Source organism: Mesoplodon densirostris, chromosome 5 (assembly GCF_025265405.1).
Source record: "Mesoplodon densirostris isolate mMesDen1 chromosome 5, mMesDen1 primary haplotype, whole genome shotgun sequence".
NCBI lineage: Eukaryota > Metazoa > Chordata > Mammalia > Artiodactyla > Ziphiidae > Mesoplodon > Mesoplodon densirostris.
Genome location: NC_082665.1, coordinates 99,008,611 through 99,032,104, shown reverse-complemented (window position 1 = coordinate 99,032,104; position 23,494 = coordinate 99,008,611).

The window sequence follows — 23,494 nt, the reverse complement described above, 5'->3', positions numbered from 1 at the left end:
ATTTTTGTTTGTGGTGTTAAGCAATCTACAGATTCAATGCAATCCCTATCAAATTAGCAATGGCATGTTTCACAGAATTAGAACAAAACATTTTACAATTTTTATGGAAACACAAAAGACCCTGAATAGCCAAAACAATCTTGAGAAAGAAAAATGGAGCTGGAGGAATCAGGGTCCCTGACTCCAGACCATACTACAAAGCTATAGTCATCAAAACAATGTGATACTGGCACAAAAATAGAAACGTAGATCAATGGAACAGGATAGAAAGCCCAGAAATAAACTTATGCACCTATGGTCAATTAATCTAGAACAAAGGAGGAAAGACTATACAATGGTGGAAAGACAGTCTCTTCAATAAATGGTGCTGGGAAAATTGGACAACTACATGTAAAAAAATAAAATTAAAACAGACTCACAGACTTAGAGAATGAACTTATGGTTACCACGGGAGAAAGGTGGGGGAAGGGATAGTTAGGGAGTTTGGGATTGACATATACACACTGCTATATTTAAAATGGACAATCAACAAGGTCCAACTGTATAGCACAGGGAACTCTGCTCAGTATTATATAGCAACTTAAATGGGAAAAGAATTTGAAAAAGAATAGGCACATGTATACATATAACTGAATGACTTTGTATGCACCTGAAACTAACAAAACATTGTTAATCAACTATACTCCAATACAAAATAAAAAGCTTAAAAAGAGAAAAGAAATGCTTGAAATATATATATATATATATATATATATATATATATATATATATATATACACACACTGTAAAAAAATGCATTAAGTTATAACTAACTTTAAAAAAACTCTTGACTTTGTCCTCAGGAAAAGTCATAGGTAACACCACTAAAATAAGCAATGTATTCCATGAAATATAGAGATCCACATCAGCATTTCTAAATCATACATCTCACTTATGTTAATACTGAGGTCATGATCTAGAAAATAAATTATGATGTTCTTAATTTAAAATATTATATTATCCCATTCATTTCTCTTTCCTGCCCATCCCCAAAAATGTGTCAAGAATAGATGGTAGAAAAGCTGTTGCAGTATCTGGATGTACGTGTTTGTTTCTTCTCTAAGTTACTTGATGATTTTACAGATGGATATACAGCAAAATGCTATACCTCTCACATTTTGGTAATCTAAAATATGAAGGAATTTGAACATTTTTTATATTATCATGACAATAAATATGCTGGGTTCAAACCTCATTCAATGTAACTGAACAGAAGAATTCCCTCTGAGTACATAGGCTGAAGTTCAAACCTGTTATTTTTATCACATCAATTACAGTACTCAGCAAGAAGAAACACTAAACTTTCTATGAAAATATTATAGCTTTTTGGTACATAATAGCCCCATATTCTCTGAATGTTAAACAAGTAAATAAACATACTTATGTAAGTTGCAAAGAGCTGTTTCTTTTATGACTATCGACATATGAATGAATAAACCCTTGGGAGCTTAAAAATCTGGTCTAATTCTCAAACATATAAAATTAAGAACAAAAAAAATCTGTTCCACATGCAAGCTCATCTTCGCTTTAGCAATGTAGCCAATGAGATTCCTCATTAAAAAAAAAATCAGCATGATCCCAACATTTACAAAGTGTAAGTGACAGAAATCTAATGCAAGAGTGGTTTTAAAAAAACAAATTTTGCAAGTTTGAGTCGATTCCGGTCTTTTTAAAAACTTAAACATTATTTAAATAATTAGTTTACAGTTCCTTGGAGTTTAGAAATGCAGTCACTTTACAGACATTGATACAAATACAAAGATACAAATATGTTTTAGAATATATATATAAAACAGCATTCATCTTTTACAAATATGAAAAGTAAGGAAACACCACATCATACACAAAATTAAAATGCCCAAAATGTAAAAAAATTGTGGACTCTTTTAAATTTTTAACATTATGATTAAATTGAAAAGTTATAGTTACTATTTCTGTAGAGCTACAACCCAAAGTTGACATTCTAAGATCCTCAAAAGGAGATAACTCAAATGTGTGTGAGGAAAAAAAAAAACAAAGGAAAGTTAAAAACAAGGTAAAATCTCTTACAATCAAATTAATAAAGTAAGAATAAAATTGCCACAAGCTACGTTCAGTTACTGAGCAACAGGATGGGCCACTCTAGCAAGAAAGTTTCTGCCATTTGCCAGTACTTAAGTCTGGACAACTATGTGCAGACCTGCAAGAAGGACGATGCAGAAGAGAACTCCGTATGTTTTAAAAAGTGTTTAGATAACTCGAAAGTTCTCTTACAACTTCACATTTCATGGCAGACTTTAAAATGTCCAAAGATCTAAGCTTGTTTACATAGAATATATATTTGAATACTGTATGTGTAATCAGCCTCCTCATATGCTGTCTATTTTATTTTTAGTTGCACAATAACCAATGTAGTCATCAATAGGATCAAATATGACGCAAACTGGCATGAAGTACATGCTCAGAAATTGTTGTTCAAATGAATAATTTCAGTTCCAAATAAGACCATTCCATTATACAAAATGAAAACATGCTTTGACTATCAAGGTGATTTCTAAGTTATACTAAACCACTAGACATGGGGAAAATATACTTTGAATATTTGGATGATGTAGCAATTCCATCACAGTAGACAAATAAAGACATATGTCATGCTTCCACACACAAACAATCTGGAAATTTTATCAATGGCCAATACTCAAGTCCCAAATGTATTTTAATTAAAAATTAGTAGTTTAGATAAAATTGGCCATAAAATTAATTAAATTTTTCCTACTCAGACAATTTGAACTTCTAAGTGACTTTAAAAAAAAATACTATAAGCCTAAATTCTAAAGTACTTTCTTACTTCACCAAGTCTATTTGGTATGTCTAAGTTATGTAATTCTCTAAACAATGAACCTAAATAATTGGAAATATTGTCTTGTCCCTCCCGCCCTGTATTATCTTAAATAATCAATTTTCTCAATCAATAAAAACTTCAAATTTAAATTAGAAATTTTTTTAATTTTTGATTTTACATCAAAATAAATGAATCAATCAGCAATAAATGGATATTCAAGTTCCCATAAATATTTTTTGATTCATAAGGACTTTTTATCCTTTAGGCAGGGATTTGAAAATAAAATAAAAGATTTGGGATTCTGAATATCCTGCTTAAAAATGTGCAAAATCCCACTTAAAAGTCAACAATACTGGAAATTCCCATAAAATTACATATAGAGTAAGATTACTGACCTATCTTTCCAAAGAAACAATCACTAGGTAAGTTAAAGTACACTATGACAGTTTTGTTTTATAATTTATAATTTAAAAATTACTGAGAGGGAAATGAAAAATTAAATCAAAATCATCTAATATTTCCTGCACTTTGTGATTAGAACCAGTGTCTCAGATTTCTCCAAAGACTCCCTTTTCTGGTGCCTCTCCCTTTTATCCCATTGTCTTTCTAGGTTAAATCCTATAGATTCATGATTTAAACAGCTGTATGCCAAAGACTCAACTGTTTTTATTTCCAACTTTGAATTCTCTAAGTAGTCCCTACTCGGTGATATAATATGTAAATAACATAATGTTCTAAAATATATGATGTTAATGACATTTTTATTAAACTCCTTCAGTTGCTTGATGAAAATCACCCACCTATCTCCTTTCTTAAAAAGCCCTTAAATTATCTAAACTCTGCCATCCTCTTTGGCCTTTTAACAAATTATCCCCCTAACCTCTAGATACACTTGTCTACTTTCTGCTAATTGTGATGACACATATCAAAGACATTCTAACTTAATGGCTTTTTCATTAACTTTATTTTGCCTGTCATGATGTTCTCCCAATCTTTGCATGGCTAATTTCCCCTTATCTATTTATTTATTTATTTATTTATTTATTTATTTATTTTGCCGTACGCGGGCCTCTCACTGTTGTGGCCTCTCCCGTTGCGGAGCACAGGCTCCGGATGTGCAGGCTCAGCGGCCATGGCTCACGGGCCCAGCCGCTCCGCGGCATATGGGATCCTCCCAGACCAGGGCACGAACCTGTGTCCCCTGCATCGGCAGGCGGACTCTCAACCACTGCGCCACCAGGGAGGCCCATCCCCTTATTTAGATTGGAGCTTAAATGTCACCACCTCAAAGAGACCATCTTATTCTACACGACATGATTCTGGTTTAATTCTCTGCTCAGTTCTTTTCCCTCTTTGATATCATTTCATGTACAGTATTCACATTTTATGAGGTAGGGTAGGGAAGGAGACATTTTCTGTTTTATCTTGTCTATTTCAAAGTATCTCTAGGATTGATTGGACTAAAGTCTCAATAAATATTCATTGACAGACTAGTAACTATTATTAATTGTATTTCAAGTTCTAATTGCAAAGAACAAATTAGACAGTGTTTTTTTTCCAACTGATTTATTGCATACTTAGCTTCTAACGTATTTGTGCTTTAACCATTCATTCATTCAAGAGGTGTGTTTTGAATGTCTGCCCTTTGCAATATGTAAGACAGGTCATTCTAAATTTTCAGGTTGCTGGTTGAACCTGAGGTTGTGAAAATTGAAAACTAAACACTAAGAAATGGAATTATTTTTTCTGCTAGTTTTTTCCCACTCTTGAAATACTACATTATTATTATTTTTTCTTTTAGTCTCTTTAACCACTCAAGCTTTAGCTAAGTTTCTGAGAGCTAAAATTGCCTTCAAGGATAATTTATTTTAAGGTCATGCCTGACTAGTTCCATTCACATATGAGATGTCAGTTATGTTCTTTACAATTTTCTTTGGAAGAGTCAACAAGCACCACTAATATGCAAATTACATATTTATTTGTGGAATTTAAAAAATATTGATGTGTATGCTTGCTTTTCTTTGAGCAATTATTAATTTTTTTCAACCAGTGTCTCCATATTTTATGACTAGTGACTTTTTCAGTGTACATTTACATTAAAGCTCTTGCTTATTTAATTCATTTCTTCTTTAATTCTTCATTTCATTGATACTTAGATGTCTTGAATATTTCAGAATGCATTGACACTACCTGACAAAATAGTTTAAGTAGGATGTCTTGGATAACCTGGACTTGAGACAAGTACTACCCCCCAGAGCAAATCAATGGGTTGGAGAATTTGTCCAACCATTTGTAACATCATAAAACAGCTTAGATAAACAATTAAAATTTTATTCTTGAAAAAATTCAAATATGGAAACAGTTTAAATCAAAGATTTTAATATTAGGTACACTACAAAAAAGAAATGTATCTAGGAAAATTTATACTGAGAAAAATATTTATATGCCATCTTACTAACTCATGGGAGCCTGTCTAGTTACAGCACTAGACCATTTCTCAAATAGCACTTTCCTCTTTAGGGAAACGTATCCACTTTTCAGATATAATACCTTGACGAAAGCAAAAACTCTTAACAGTAAACATTACACAAAGCACAATGGAACATGAATATTAAAAGTACACATGATTACAGGTAAAGCAAATTTGAAGTGAAAAACTTACATTTGTTACTAGTCATTTAGTCTGTACCTACACAACATTTAAACAAATCAACCAATTTATTATAAAATACCAAACAACCTGATTTCCATTTGTTGCTACTGCTGTTGTTGTTATTTTATTAACTGAACTGACTTTTTGGTCTGAATCAATTTTTTCTCTTGTTGTATAGAAACGTTCTTAATGTTGGCTATGGGCATTCAATGGCAAAACAAACAACAAAACTGAGAAGAAAAATGACTGTAGCACAGATTTTAAGAAACATATTTTCCTGCTCACTGATCTCCTTTTATCTTCTGCCCATATGTTTCTGTGTTGCAGTTTTATCTCTTCCACACTTACGGAATGCTTTGGCAGGGGAAATGAATTCTGATGAGACAGTCTTGGTAGTACTCCAGAACATTTTTAAGTTCAGATACCAAACATAGGACCTGCACTGCTATGTGTTGCAAGGATTTAACCTCCGCTAGTCAACTGACTCTGGCTTGTTTGACGTGTGATTTTATGATGTGTGTTTGTAGTGTTCAGTGATTCAATTGTGTTACTACTATCTGACAGATTTTGACCAAATCATGAGCTCATTTTTCAAAATTCACTATTTTTGGCTAAATGAATTATTTCTCAATATATGAGGAAGATAGAAAAGATATGTATCATGGTAATATATGCAAGGAGAGTACTTTTCAAGTACCTATAGGGCCAGATAAAGTGCAGCCATGTGAGTTGAGTCAGGTAATGCCAACAACAGTGATAACATCATTAGCACATTCACCCCGGATGGCCACAAAAGAGAATCTTGTTTTATTTCTTCTCTCAACATAATGCCTTATGCAAATAATTTGCCTATATTAGTAAGTCAATGAGCTGCAACTTTTCAGACTGAATACAAAATGTGCTATCTCCCATGTCAGAATGTAGATATTTATATCTATACATACATTTAGACAGTCCTGAGTAATGGAAGACATATTACTGTCATGCCCTTCTCTCTCTTGCTCTATGTCTCTGTATCTCTCTCTCTCAAATTCTCTCTCTCTCACCATCCTTGGAATCTCTGTTTTGCATACTTCCCCTCTCACTCCTACTCAAACTAGAGTTGTTCTGAAAGAAATGATGGAAGAAGAGTTGGAAAAAGTAGAATTCATTGCAACAAACATTTATGAAGTATATACTATGTGCCAGGTACTAAGCTCTTCCATTCATCTATTCATATTAACATGATGGAAATATGAATAACACTGGCAGACATTTCTCATAAAACCTAACTACCTATGCCATTACTGTTGTGTTCCATATGATACTAATTTACATTTTGTGAATCTACAAGGTTACATTTAATATGCTAGATCTTTCCCTATATTAAAGTTTTGTTCCCTATGTAGGGACCTCATTAGTCTTTTGTTCTTTTTCTATTTAAGAGTTGCAAGTATATAAGGAAATTTGCCTCATTAATAGAGAACTTAGAGACTTAGGATAAGCAAATATTTGTGTAATTTATTCTTTTTAGTTCTTTTTGTGATTTTTTAAAAATCTCCTCAGATTTTCTCTACCAATTTTGCTGCTATAACATGCTCTCTTTTTCTTTCAGGGAAATTCCTAAATTCTGATAAGTATCTTTAAAATTTTATGGGTTGTAGTAAATATTTTCTTCTCAAAGAATTAATTGCAACACTAGCACATTTTGTTTAGAACTAGTACAGCTTTATTTTAATAATTGCTAAAATTTTAGAATCACAATTTATTTCATGAGAAATATGGGAAATGTGAGAAACTCTGTAGATGATGGGTACTGTCCTCCTGGGGACTCATAGTACACATTGTTCTGCTATCTCAGTTTTCGTGGGAAAGAAAGTGCTTTATTCTGTGGATGTTGTGTATCTTGTAATAGCTCACACTTCTCTCTTTGCCTTGGTCTTTAAGAAACTCAAAAATGAACATGCATGGATTAAATTCATCAAAAAAAAAAAAAGCACACAAAGTAGAGTTTAGTAGGCTTTCAAACGTGAAGCTTCCAATTTTCCTCTCCTGTGTGGTCAGGACAACATTACTGTCTAGCATTCTTGTGTGATGACAAGGACAGGGCATTGTCAATCACAGGAGCTCACCCAAGGCTTAGTGTTTAGAATTTTATTGGAGCTCCATCACGTAGGCATGATTAATTGTTCATATGACTTATCTCAGTCTTTAGTCCCTCCAATGGTCAACTGATAACACAAGACCAAAGCCCCACCCTAAATCATATTGTGAGTGTTCCTAGCATGGCAAGCCCCCCTCCAAATCATATTGTTAGACTATCTGATGACCCAAGGACACGAGAACAACACAGACACTCTTAGAAGGCATAACATTCCAAGGGCTGAGAGATTATCTCTCAGAAATCAAGGATAAAATTCAGACCAGTTTGGGACAAAGTTAAATTCTTACACAACAATAAAGAGATAAATACTACTTTTTATAAAGCTATTTGTAAAGGAAGACTTCCACATCCAGCCAAGATAGAGTAAGAGACAACAAATATACTTGCTTGTTTGAAGCAACTAAAAGACTAGACAATATGAAAGAATGTTTTAAAAAATATTGTACATTAGACAACAAAGAGCAGTGAGCTTAAAGTATAGAAATAAATGAGCTTACCTCGATTGAAACCATGTACCTCAGATTGGGGCTCAAACCAACATGTTGGGACTCCAACCCAGCCAAAACCCTGATTGGGGCTTGAACCCATGGTCTTTTAATTAGAATCACTCAGCTGGTGTCTGGGCTTACTGAGGCTCAGGTTCTTTGTGTCTCAGTGCAAAAGGAATTTAGTGAGAGGCAAAGTGATAGGGAAGAAGTAGGTTTATTAATATAGAACGGTTGTGAGAGATACAAGTGGGCGGGCGAGGGGGCTCTTCCCTGAGGACTAAGTGGGCTACAATTCTATAATCAAAAGAAAGTGAAATTTTATAATCAAAGGGAGGGGAAAAAGACTGCTTTCTTCAAGTAGATGTCAGGCTTACATCACTAGCTCCTCCTTCGTATCGGGCAGGAGAGTGTCTCACCCTATGAGGTCAAACTAGGATTATGATGGCACTTCTTCAAATCGGTAGAAGGGTGGTAACATTTTTCTTTCACCTAATGACCTGGGGCATATCTTGTGCTTTACTTATGGCTTTATAATTAAGCAAGCCTGCTTCATTCCATGACATTCCCATAGCTTTCTTGACTGATCATTAACTTACAGTGGTCTCCCAAAGTTTCCTAGGTTTCCATCTCTATCTGTAATCCCCTATTGGGACTTCTACAACTACCTGTATAACTATCCTATTCTATCACTATCTATGATTGGTATGCTTTAGCACCTGGAGAATTTCTAGGCTGTGGCACAGTTAGTGAAAACACAAACATAGTTTGATATTTTCCTTGGGTAAAAAAGATAGGGCTGAGATCCTGGGAAAGTTTAGGTAGTTAGAACTCTTAGGATAGAGTACAGAAGAGGCGACACCTACACAAACCAAGAGCTCTGGAGAGATTTCCTTGAGTTTTCAGCTGAGAAATGATCAGCATATGTATTCCTTTTCCCATCAGGTGGAGGGGAAAACCTCCTAATTCATGCATAGAATACTCAAAAGAGTATTCCCTTTGCAGTAGTGATGCCAAAAAGTCAGTGCTCTGTGCACTGGTGCTGAATTGAATCTTGAAGGCAGAGTTTTGTGTAAAGTAGAAAATAATAGCTTTATTTCTTTGCCAGGCAAATGGGGAAACAACAGACTCTTGCCTCTCAAAGTTGCGTGTCCCAACAAAGGGGGATTTGGTGAGGAAGTTTATAGCAATGGCTCAAGGACGGGATCACTGATTAGGATTAGGGTGCATGCAGGGCCTTCAGTTTTTTAATCTGGCCTCAGGTGGTCTCCTCCTAATGAGTTTCTCTGGCTCCTTTAATCTGCCCTCAGGTGGTCTTCTCTGGAATGAAGAATGCTAACCTCTTCCATTTGTTGGGGGTTTTCATTCTGTAAAGAGCTCAAAGATATTGTTATGTGTATCTCTGAAGGAAGAACCAGAACCCTGCCCCAAGGTTGCATTATTATTTCTTGGCTACTCCTCCCTTGTCTCTGCATCCCTTCCCTTCCCTGATTAGCAAATGTTTGAAAGGCTTCCATGCCCAGGAGCCCCCACAGGGTCCTGCTCATTTTCAGTAGGACAAAATAAGCACTTGACTAAATGCTTCCTTGATCTCACATAAAATAATTTATAAGCAAGTCTTGAAAGAATTAAAAAATTTCCAAATAATTTTATTTTGTCCCAGAACAAATCTCAAGAATATTATAGGAATAAATGTTATTCAACATGCAACAAGGCAAAATATACTATGTTTTACAACCAATAAAAAATCACCAGTTATGCAAAGAAACAGGAAAACAGAACCTACAATTATGAGCAAGTCAGGCACACAGAAATAGCCCAGATTATAGTATTTGTAACAAGTACATTAAAACAATCATTTTAACTCTCTGCCTTATGTTCAAGAAGTCTAAAAGAAACATTGAGGATGGTAAGTAGAAACATGAAGTAATTTTTAGAGGTGGCATTAAAATTCTAAAGATGAAAACAACAGTATCCAAGGTAAAAAAGAAATAAAACACTAAATATGATTAAGAATAGATTTGATGCTGTAAAAAAATTAATGAACATGAATAAAAAGCAACAGTAATTGTCCAAAATCAAGCAAAAATTGAAAAGAAATAAAATATAGCATTTTGAACTGTGAGAAAACCTTAAGTGGCCAAATATACAAATAATTAAAGTACCCAAAGAAAAGGCAGGGGTAAGAGAGCCAGAAAAATAATATTTATAAGATAGGACTGAACATTTTCCAAATTCGATAAAAATTATAAATCCACATATCTAAGGAGTTCAACAAAGAGTACAAGAAATGTAAAAACAGAACCAACTACACTAAGGCATATGATAATCAAATTTCTTAAAATCATCTATAAAGACAAAAATCTTAAAAACAACCAGAAGAAAAAGAAAAGATAAATTACATTCAAGGGAACAGAGATAAGAATGTCAGCAGACTTCTTTTGGTAGATAATGTAAGCCAGAAGGCAGTAGAGTAACAAAGGATTGAAAAAAAATAATCTGTCAACCTAAAATTCTATACTCAGTGAAAATGTTTTTTAAAAAGACTTTCAAAGTACAGATTTGTTCAGTCATGTAAAAGCAAAATAGTTCATGAACATTATACCTGCGCTACAACAAATTTATACCTTGTATCATATATCAAACTGTTAACTCAAATTTGATCATAGACTTAAGGTAAAATATAAATATATAACTTCTAGAAGAAAAAAGGAGAAAAATCTTTGTGTCTTGATTGGAGAAGTACTTCTTTGATAAGACACTAAAACCACAATTCATTAAAAAATTGATGTCACAAAAATTAAATATCCTCTTCAAAAGATACTATTAAGAGAAAAAAGAGACAAGCTGCAAACTGAGAAAAATATTTACAAATCACATATCTGATGAAAAAACTTACATCCAGAAGATATAAAGAGTTCACAAAACCCAAGAGAAGGATGAACCCACTCAAAAAAAAAGAGCATAAGATTAGAACACACTCTCCACCAAAGAAGAAAAATGAATGGCAAATAAGCACATGGAAAGTGCTCAATATCATTAGACACTAGATACATGAAAGTTAAAACCAGAATAAGATATACCTACATACCTATTAAAATGTTTACACATTAAAAAGACTGACCTTATCAATTGTTTATTAAAAGGTAGAGTTACGGGAACTTCCATATATTGCTGGTGCAAAAGAAAAGTATACAACTCATTTGAAAAACAATTTGGCCATTTCTAAAAAGTATGTACCTGTCAGGCATTTTACTACTAAGTATTTATCATAGAAGAAGGAAATAAATGTCCCTACAGGGACTTGCACATGAATGTTTATGCCAGCCTTATTTTAATAGCCAAAAGCTGGAACCAAATCAAATATCCATCAATAGATGAATGGATAAACAAACTGTATTTTAAAAAATAAAACAGACTACTAAACAGTTATAAAAAGGAAAGAACTTCAACAGGGATTGGAAAACTAAGACCCTGGATAAATTTGTTCCATAGCCTGTTTTTGTATGGTCCACAAAGTAAGAACATTATTTACATATTTAAGGGTTATTAAATAAACAAACAAACAAGAATATGCAATAGAGACCTTATATGGCCCAACAAATTAAATAAGTTTACTATGTGGTCTTTTGTAAAAAAATATTTGCTGACCCCTGCACTACAAAATGCTCTTTAGTTTTCTTATAACACTTTGGAAATTCCTAATTCTCATATTTAGATAATTCCTTATTTCATAATCTCATGAAGTAGGCAAGTAAGTAATTAAGCCCTGCAGAGTTTATCTGTTACAATTTCACTGCTTCTGAAAGAATTTAATATCTCCCCAATATATTCATATAAAGTTCCAAATCATCTGCATAGCTTAAACTGTCTCCTATGACCTGATCCTTATTTAATCAACCAACCTCATCTTTGGTCAATTTTCAGTATTCTCCAGCAATACTGACTTTTTGTAAGCATAAGAAAGCTGGTGACTATATTAATAAATTAAACCTCCAGACAACAAGCATTAACAGATAAAAAGGCATATCAGGGTCAATTCATCAGGAAGACATACACTAAATGTGTATGCACCTAATAACAAAGCATCAAAATACATGGAACAAAAGTAGACAGAACTGAAAGGAGACATAAAAAAATCCACAATACAGTTGGAGATTAAGAAATCTTTTTTTCATAACTGATAAAACAACATCACAAAGAATCAGCAAAAGCATAGGATTTTTGAATACACTATTAACTACTTTATATGAAGATATTGGGGGGATAGTATTTTCAGAAGCAGTGAAATTGTAACAGATAAACTCCATAGGAGGGCTTAATTACTTAATTGCCTACTTCACTAGATTATGAGATAAGGCACTACCTAAATATAAGAATTATAAACTTCCAAACTTTTATAAGAAAACTAAAGAGCCTGGAGGGGTGGGATAGGGAGGGCGGGAGGGAGACGCAAAAGGGAGGGGATATGGGAACATATGTATATGTATAACTGATTAAATTTGTTAATTAAAAAAATAAAAAAAATAAAAAAAGAAAAAAAAAGAAAACTAAAGAGCACATGTTTTTTATAGATAATTTCTCCCCAACCAATTTTTCCAGAATAACTTTAACTTATACTTTTCAATATAAATATATATTTTGCATATGCCTAAATATGTGGGTTTATATATATATATATCAACTTTATTTTATTTTAATCAGTTGCAAGCCTTGGCACAGTAGCAGAATATCAAAGAGAAGGAAAACAGAAAGAAAGTCAATATGCCCAATATGCCTACCTTCACTTCTCTTTCAAGAAACTCCTTGAAATACACTGGAAAATCATTGCTTCTGATTTCCTTAAACTCTCTCTCAATCAAAATTTAGCTCTGACCTACTTTCATTCTCTTTTCCCTAAAGCACTCAACTTATATCCTTTGATCTCAGAATACTTATTAAACTCTGTATATTTCTATTACATTTATTGTGCTCATGAAAGTGTACTGAATATGACCATATAGAATTATAACCACACTTCACAGAAAGTTACACAAATACAGAAGCACAAATATTCTGTTTTTATATTCTATTTCATATTTCTTCTTGTTTTCCTCTTTTTGAGAAGACTCCTAAGGAAGACATAGCTATAACCATGACCATTTTACAAATGATTTAAGGAAGATATTAATCATACTCTTAGCCTTCTGTGCTGTTCTTGGAAGGATATACTTTCCAGCTTGAAGGGTTTGATGTGGCATTTCTTTTTCTTAAGAGACAAGATGATTTTCTGAAAAATTAAGAAAAAATAAGTTAAAAGAAGGTAGAGTATCACAGTGTCTATGGGTTGTACCTACTTACAATTTCTAAAAACTGGAATAACCCGTGGAATGTAATAATTCTCATGTTGCCCTCAATGATTTGGTCTGTATGGACAGTGTAACATAAGCAAAGAACCTCAAAGTCCAGAAAGGTATGAAAGGATTGAAGCTACCAGCATTCCTGAGGCCATCTGGAAATCACTAGTGACATAAAGCTTTGGTTTTAATGTTTTCAAGGGCCCCACGCAAGTTGAAGAATCTGAATAGTTACTAAAACAAACAAACAAAGACTCTGGAAGGCAAACTCTTAGTGAAAGGATAAAATAGGAAACAGAAACTTTTCCTGAAGTTGTTATAACCATAAACAAGACATCATTTTTTTTTTACAAGTCCACCTTCACATAAGTTTCTGGTCTAAATTCATAGCACTCAATTCTTCTGAAAACTCTTCAGTTGAGAATATATTTTCAGCTGAGAATTCTTAGATTGTTAGTACCCTCAGACATCTGAGAGAAACAAGCAGAAATCATCCCAAAGATCTCAAAGAATTCATCAGATAATGATTTTTTAAAAATCACAACATAAATGGTACATTATTAAAAACAAGCATTAATGGATCAAGAAAAGAAACAAACAATAGAATGGGATAAAAGAACACTTAAAATATTAGTATTATCAGATCAAGAAAATAAATAAATGTTTAAGTATTAGTAAAAGTGGAAGTGGACATCAATAGAGAGATTAAGAACCAGACTATAAAATATGACTAGGCAAATTGCCAACTAAAAACCACTGGTCCTGCCCACAGGTGTCCCCAGTCATGGAGTGACAATGCGGTGGTGGCAGTGCAAGAACCTAAAACCCTCAGGGACAGATATCTTTCTGGCCAGAAGAATAGAAAAAAGGAGATCTTGTGATCTGTGTGTAAGTGAAACTCCCATTATATTTTCTCTAGTTTTAGGGGGTGGAGTCTTGCCCAGAGGGTGTCCCTAGTCCTGTGGTACTGCACTAATGGGCAGAGGACTGAAACTCTGAGAGAAACCTGTCTTTTAAGCCAGAGGACCAGAAAAAGCAGTCCTTAGAAGTCAAAGAGTGTGGGAAAAGCAGATCCCCTAATTCAGTGTATGAACCAACACAAATGCAGTTTACACCTGAGTTGGGCAAATATAAGACATATTCAAAGCATCCTAGCAAAAGCCTTGAAACATAATCTGCTGTTAGAATTACTGCCCTAGAAGCTGAGACAGAACTTTCAATCTAAACCTAACCATGCAGATTTTCTGCTAAAAGAAACTGGTGAGTTATCAGAAGACTAACAAGACCCAGAGTCTTCACAACATACTGAAAATGTCTGAGACACAATCCAAAATTCATCCACATACAAAGAACCAGGAAAATTCTTAAGGGAAAGGATTATCAAGAGATGCCAATGCTGAGATGTTCCTTATGTTGGAAATATCAGACAAAAATTTTAAAGCAATTTTAAAATTTTAAAAGCAAATTTTAATTATTTTAATCATGCTGTATAAATAAGATAAAATTTATACCATTAAATGAAAGGTAAGAGAGGAAATCTAAGATAAATAAAAAACTATAAAAGAAAAGAACAAATGGAAATGTGACAAATACCCAGAATGATCTGTGATAACTTGATACTGCAAACTATAAAACATTACAAAGGAAAATTAAAGAAGACCTAAATAAATAGATATATCATATTCATGGATTGGAAGATTCAAAATTAAGACATCAATTCTCCCCAAATCAAAAATGTAAATTATCTAGAACAGACAAAATAATTTTTAAAAAGACCAAAGTTGGAGGACTTCTACTAACTGATTTAGAGAATCACTCTAAAGCCACTGTAATCGAAAGAGTATGGTATTATCAAAAAGATATTTAGATCAGTGGGACAGAATTGGCAATTCAGAAATAGACTCTCATGTATTTGGTGCTAGGAAAACTATATATTTATATATAGTTTTCCTAGTAAAAAATCAATTTTGGCTATTACCTCACATTATGAAAATTGAGATGTATCTTGACCTAATTGTGAAAACTAAAATAGTAATATTCCTGGGAGGAATCATAAGAGAAAATCCTTGCAATATTACAATAGGCAAATGTTTCTTGTATTAGACACACAGGAAGCACACACACACACAGAAAATTAATGAATTGGACTTTCTCAAAATTAAGAACAATTTCCCTTTGAAAGACTTTGAAAACAAAACAAAGGAATGGAAAAAAAACAATAACAAAGAAATGGGAAAAAATAATTGCAATACAAATATCTGTCAAATACTTGTATCCAAAATACATAAAGAACCCTTGCAAGTCAATAATAATAGAAATAGCCCAATTTAAAAATAAAATATTAAAACAGACACTTCACAAAAGAAGATATATGTATGATAAATAGGCACCTGGAAAGATGCTCAGCACCATTAGTCATCAGAAAAATGCAAATTTAAACCACAATAAGTATGTCTATATTCCCATTATAATAGCTACATATTAAAAAACCCGACAATAAGGAGTGCTGATGAAGATGGGTAGCAACTGGAACTCTCATGCGCACGGTGGGGAACGTAAAATGTACCATCATTTTGGTAAACTTCTTGGTTAGAATATAAAGTTAAACATATACCTACCATATAGCCCAGCCATTCCACTTGTAGGTACTTCCTCAGGAGAGTGGTCTGTTAACCACTCTTCCTCCAGGGTTAATAAAAGTTCTGTAAATATCTTTGCTGAGATACAAACAACCGAGTTTAGAATAAGTGTTAGGAGACAATACCAAGCCTTTTTACTTTTTTTTTCATTAAAATATATCCTAAGTTAAAAATATGATATTTAATTACAGATTTTAGTAAGACATTTTGTTTTGACTTTAAAGATCTTGGAAAGCATAATTTGTAGAACAAATTTTATAATGCAATATATGATACAAGAACATAGAAAACTTTTATTATTACCTATAACTTTTACCCTTAAAATACATATTAACAGTTACATTCTTATTATTTCCTACAGTGTTGAACATTTTAAAATATGATAAACTCAATAAAAATAAAATTTTTATTATTTCTTATTATTTTAGAGCAAATGTGAGATCATAAAAACTTTTTTTTCAAAACTTCAACATTGCACAAGTTAAATATTCTCTTGCTCTCTTAGGTACTTTCTTTACCTCACTAGTTTAGCTTTTTTTTTTTTTAAGCAAAGTTTTCATATGAACAATTTCTAATAGACCTTCCAGATATACAGCATCTTGTTAAAAATTCATGCTGGCCAGAAGACTAGAAGGTCAGAAAATGTCTCTGAATTTATGCCATGGTCTTTTCGATAATTCATTTAGGTTTTAAAAGGGAAATTCCTCATTAAGTAAAGGACCTAATGCTTATTAATTTATGTGCTTAAGCAAGGGCCACCACTAATTCGTTTATTAAATATCAAAGACCATATGCTTTCACCCCTTGTCCTTGCTTATTGATTAACTGCCTTAAGCCAATATAGATGAAAGCAGGGGGAGGAAACACAGTAACCTAGGTGAGTTTCTGATCTCATTTTTTAACCTAATGAAAGATGGCACTTCTTTACATTCCTGTTCAAAAGCCCAGATGAGACAATCCAAAATGAGTTTTCTTGTCTAAGTGTGAATTTTTTGAGCAATATGATGCAGTCACTTAGATGCAGTGAAGATGATGTGCAGAAGTGGAGGAAGTGAATGGGATAGAGGCAGTAATGGACTGTGGAATGCCAGACTCAATTCTTCAGATTCAACATATTCCTCACAGACACAGTTAATTCATCAGAACACGTTGCTCAAAGCATGTTAACTGGCGCTAATAGATGTCTAGGGGATAAGGGGGTGAAGCAGAGGGGGAGGAGATTTTTGGTCACGTCAGATTGAGAAATATTGGGTAAAACATAGATATAGACAGAGAGAGACAGAAAGAGAGAGAGAGAGGGAGAGAGATGTACAGATACATATTTATACACACATATTTCCTTCCTGGCTTGTTGGCAGGTTGTATGTGTGTTTGTTTGTTTTGTCTGTGTTTATCATTTAACTTCCTTTCACTGCAAGTAAAACAAAGACATTGCCTAAATCGAACAAAGTTGAGATATAATTGTTGTATATCTTGTAGCTCACAGAATTGACAAGGATGGAGAATAGGCTTGGAAAATAGAGAAGCCAGGATCTGGGTAGTAAGAAATTATAACAAATCCTGTCTGGTCACCACCATGGAATGCATGAGCTCCAATTGTCTTTCAGTCGATTATTGCAGCCCTTGGGTCATTCAGATTAAGATTAAAAACCATAAGAGATAGGATTCAATTGGCTAGTTTGGGTTACATATCTGGTGTTTTTATATATAAAGGGTTCCTTTGATTTATAATTCCACCAGGACTGCACACAATCGAGGAGAGTAACTTCAGGAAAGAGGTCGAGGTGCTGTTTTCCAAAGAAAGGAAATTCTGGATAACTATAACATATAATAAAACATTACAATGCAGGATTCCCAAGAATATTTTTATACTTATTGTTTCCAAAGTTTACTTGACATTGACACTTTGTGGGGTTTTATTTATTTTTTTTCAGAACATCCATGTAACAAGTAACATTTTAGGATACAACCTGTGGGAAGCATGACTTAGGAGCACAGCTCCAGTGATCAGGCTACATTATTAGTAGAGGAAATGTATTTACCTAGTATGAATCAATGTTTTTTTTTTTTTATAGACGGTCTATTAAGTCTTTTGGATACTATATTTTGTGCATAACTATGTTCCTGTGCAAGTGAGTAGGAGAGTGAAATTGTCTTATTCCACTCCAGTTATTATAACAAAATACTATAGACTGGGTGGACTAAACCACTAGCTTTCTCACAGTTATGGAGGCTAGGAAGTCCAGATCGTGGTGCTGGCAGATTTAGTGTCTGGTTAGGTCTGGCATCCTGGCTGTAAGTTCCTTGCTGTGTCCTTACATGGTCTATCCTCAGCACCCAGACATTAGGGGAGCAGGCTGGAGGGAGAGAAAGCTCTCAGGACTCTTTCTTTTTTTATAAGGGCACCAGTCCCATCATGAAGGTCCCACCCTCATGACCTCATCTAAACCTATCATCCAAATGCCTCATCTCCAAATACATGACACTGGAGGTTAAGACTTCAAGATAAGGGTTTTTTTTTTTTTTTTTGTGCGGTATGCAGGCCTCTCATTGTTGTGGCCTCTTCCGTTGTGTAGCACAGGCTCTGGACGCACAGGTTCAGTGGCCAAGGCTCACGAGCCTAGCCGCTCCATGGCATGTGGGATCTTCCCGGACCGGGGCATGAACCCATGTCCCCTGCATCAGCAGGCGGACTCTCAACCACTGTGCCACCAGGGAAGCCCCTCAAGATAAGAGTTTTGAGGGAGACACAATCATTCAGTTCTTAACAGAAATATTCTATATTTTAATGTAAAAAAGGAAAGAGAAATTCCATCTTATAGGTCTTTTTACCAACTATATATCTTCCACTCTTGTCAGATAGAGAATCAAAAGAAAGAGAGAGAGTTTTAACAATGACAGCAGCAGTAATTAAGGCTTATTGAATGTTTTCTGAGTGTCAGGCCTATCTTAAGCACTTTACATATATTATGCTATTTAATTTAATGCGAAAATATGAACAAAAATGTAGCATGCCCAATCACATGACTAATAAAGTAGAGAGCCACAGGAGGAGTTTATTTTTGTGAATATATAAAAATATCTTATTTCATTGCTCATGCTTTCCCATTTATTTAAATAATGTATAGTGAACATCTACTGAAAGTTACAAATAATCTAAAATACTTAAATATTACTATTCAGTTTAGAGTGTTTGAATAACTATAGAGTTTCATGGCAGAAACTTTGGCTATTTACTAAAGTAACAGAAAAAATACCTCATCTAACGGAGTGTAAAAATTGTTATGGATTTTGGCATATACTTCTTTTTACCTGATTTATTAGCCTTCAAAAACATGCAAAATTAAATATGTGCAAATGACACCTCTATAAGGATTATAATTAATTCATTTTATAATCACATCTCAGGCATTTTATGAGAGCTGGATGACATTAACTCTGATGTGGGTTACAGATCTTTCACTCATTCAATTTGATTATGGTCAGGATGTCCTGAGCCATGCAAAGAATAGCTATTTCCTGCTTAGTTTACTAAGGCAATATTTATACATAGTTATCCACAATTTGAAGAACTTTTGAAGGGAAATGCCAAAGCTTATTTCTCTTTCACAGCATGTTTACAGGTTTCAAAAATAAATGGAAGCAGTTAAGAACTTATTTTCAACAATCATATTTCATTCATTCACAGAAAGAACGTGCTTAAGGCCATAATTTCTAAAGCTTGTTTTGTGACAGACTAATACATTCTAATAGCACTTAAAGCACTCCCCCAGATGCCAAATATAAACTGTTATAAGATGGTAGAAGATGTAATTTTTACCTTTTATGTGCCCACATACATATATGACTCCTACTTGAGTCATGTAGTTAAGACTGAATCACTTATGATTTGAAAGCTGACAATACATACTAAATTCGTATTGCAAGCCAGAAAACTCACTTCCACATCTTTCATACTCTCTGTGGTCATTTGAAATAGAATATAGAAGGAGAATGTGATAAATATATAAATTGGCAATATATAACTATATTCTTCAAGAAAGACCAACTGTCCATACTAGAAGAGGATTAGAAGCCCCTAACTGTAATTCCATTTCTGATATTAAGTAGTTTCATAATCTTAAACAAATTGCCTACTCCCCAGAACCACATGTTAAGTGAACGTTAGACCTGTAAGGAAGCTAAGGGGAAACACTGTACAAATGTTCACCACATTGCCAGCACCCAACTTTTGCTGTTTCTCAAATGAAGTCACTCTCTTTGGTTTGAAAATTCCAGATTTAAGAGATGTCCTTACCTTAAGGACAAGCCATTCATTGTATGACAACGATTTGAGGTTTGACTTGAGGTCAGTTCTTAGCCAAACAACCTTTCTTTTTTTTCTGCTTGTGTTCACCATATACACTTAATTTCCAAGTTAAAAATTACCGGCTCTTTGAATCTTTTTTTATATCACCACACATCAAGATCCTTCTTTATCTTATTCATTCCTCTTTGGACAAACTTGTTTACCAAATTCTTAAAATAATTAGCATCCAGAATCTCAAATCCAGTATGACTTGCACAGAGTGAGAGTAAAATATATCCTGATATGGCGACTACTCTTCTTTTGATGCAGCTAAACTCACATTAGGGAGGGTTGTTTTGTTTTGTCTTAATAGCCACGACACTCCAGTGTTTCATATGGAACATGCAAGCTGCTAAATTCCTACATCTTTTAATACATACATTTCTAAACTGCAAGACCATTATCCTATCCTTTCATAGCCAAGTCTTTATCTCAGAATCCAGGAGTCAGCTTTATTCCCTCTATTAAACATTAACATCACTATTTTAGTATAAGGTTGTTTTGAAAGTAGACCTTTGTTATGCCAAGAATTATATGTTGTTCATAATATTATGTCACCATAGTTTTTACAAGTCAGCATCCTATTCACTTCACTGATAAAGATTTTACAACCGTCAAAGTAGAGGATTAGACTTTATATAGGACATGTTCTCTCTCTGTTTTTCTCTGTCTCTCTGTCTCTCTCTCTCTCACACACACACACACACACGCCGCACACCTTTTAGATATACTTTGGATTGTAGTTTAACTAGATATAAATCAAACTACTTCTATTATTAATTAGCATTCAAAAAAATCTTTCTGCAATATAATCAAGATTTGTTAAATTCCTTGCTGAAATCAGCATTCAGCATATCTGTGATCTTGCCTTGATTATTAGTCTCCAAATTGTGTCAGAAAATAAAACGAAGTTGGATTTTAGTATTAAATAATTCATTTTTTAAGAGCTCTCAAACAATTTGCTAAATAACCTGCTCCACTGAGTGTGTGGTTCTGGAACAGCATTCTCAGTCTTGGCTGTATATTAGAATCGCCTGGGAGTCTGGGGAAGATGCTGATGCCCAGACCCCTCCCAGGTCAACTGAATCTGTAGCTCTGCTAGGGGGCTCTGAGCATGGGTATATTTTAAAAACTCCCCAGGTGATTCTGGTAGTTTCTACAGCATATTTGCCTCAAGCAAGACATAATACTCTGGTTGTTCAAGTTGACTTCAGCTGAACTTCAAATCACTTCATGTAATACACTGACTTAAATGATTATTAATTGCATAATTATATGATATTAATTAAAGGATGTCAAATCATTCCCTTCATTCCCTTTTCAGTAATAAAATTATATTCATCAAGAAGGATGTCTCAGTTTGGTAATAGCATTTATTAACATGTCTTAGTAACACTTGCTAATATTCCAATTAAAAAAAAAAAAAAGATCACAGGGGCTTCCCTGGTGGCACAGTGGTTGAGAGTCCACCTGCCGATGCAGGGGACACGGGTTCATGCCCCGGTCCAGGAGGATCCCACGTGCCGTGGAGCGGCTGGGCCCCTGAGCCATGGCCGCTGAGCCTGCGCGTCCGCAGCCTGTGCTCCACAACAGGAGAGGCCACAACAGTGAGAGGCCTGTGTACTGCAAAAAAAAAAAAAAAGATCACAGACTCAGAGTTTCGGCAGGCAGGAGCATCTAGAAAGAATTTTAAAACATTGTTCATTATATTCATCATGATATTTCTATTAGTAGTAAGTGACACTTGGTTTCCATTTATAGAAGTAATCAAAACATTCTTTTTAAAAACAAATACTGATGGTATGCAGAAACGGTCCTGACAGAGTTATAGAATGGACTGCCTGTTGGGAAAGAGTAGTCTAGACTTTCTAGAATCTACCCAATTACCTCTTCTTTTAGAAATATCAGGGTGATATTTTTCAGGTCTTCTTTCCTTAGTTTTTCTCAAAATTGCACTCTTAATACTTCAGAAGTACTATTTATTAAACTAGAAAATCATTCATCATCCAAGGCTGGAGACAGGCTTTTGTAAAGAGTCTGGTTCTTGCTCAGTGTCTTGTCTTCTATGTTGGTTTTCAGTGCCTTTGGTCATCAAATTTTAGCTCAACAAATCAAACAATGATTCTAGTTTTGTCCCAACTCAATGAGCTTCTTAATCATGTTTGATTTTTTTGTTTTTGTTCAATCAAAGTAGAAATTGCATAATTCTACTTTGCCCTCTTTATCTTTCCCAGATTGGAAGTTTGTGTTTTCTTGTGTTCACTCCCAGCACTAAATGTAAAAGCTCTTTTGGTCTTTTTTAGTATCATTTTCAAAATTTACTGTATTTTAGAATTTAGAGTACTACAGGTTTATGCCACTTTTTTTAAAACATCTTTATTGGAGTATAATTGCTTTACAATGGTGTGTTAGTTTCTGTTTTATAACAAAGTGAATCAGCTATACATATTCATATATAAACATATCTCCTCCTTCTTGCATCTCCCTCCCACCCTCCCTATCCCACCCCTCTAGGTGGTCACAAAGCACTGAGCTGATCTCCCTGTGCTATGCAGCTGATTCTATTTTATATGTGGTAGTGTATATATGTCCATGCCACTCTCTCACTTTGTCCCAGCTTACCCTCCCCACCCACTGTGTCCTTAAGTCCATTCTCTACATCTGCATCTTTATTCCTGTCCTGCCCCTAGGTTCTTCAGAACCATTTTTTTTTTTAGATTCCACATATATGTGTTAGCATATGGTATTTGTTTTTCTCTTTCTGACATACTTCACTCTGTATGACCGACTCTAGATCCATCCACCTCACTACAAATAACTCAATTTCGTTTCTTTTTATGGCTGAGTAATATTCTATTGTATATATGTGCCACATCTTCTTTATCCATTCATCTGTCGATGGACACTTAGGTTGCTTCCATGTCCTGTCTATTGTAAACAGAGCTGCAATGAACATTGTGGTGCATGACTCTTTTTGAATTATGGTTTTCTCAGGGTATATGCCCAGTAGTGGGATTGCTGGGCCATATG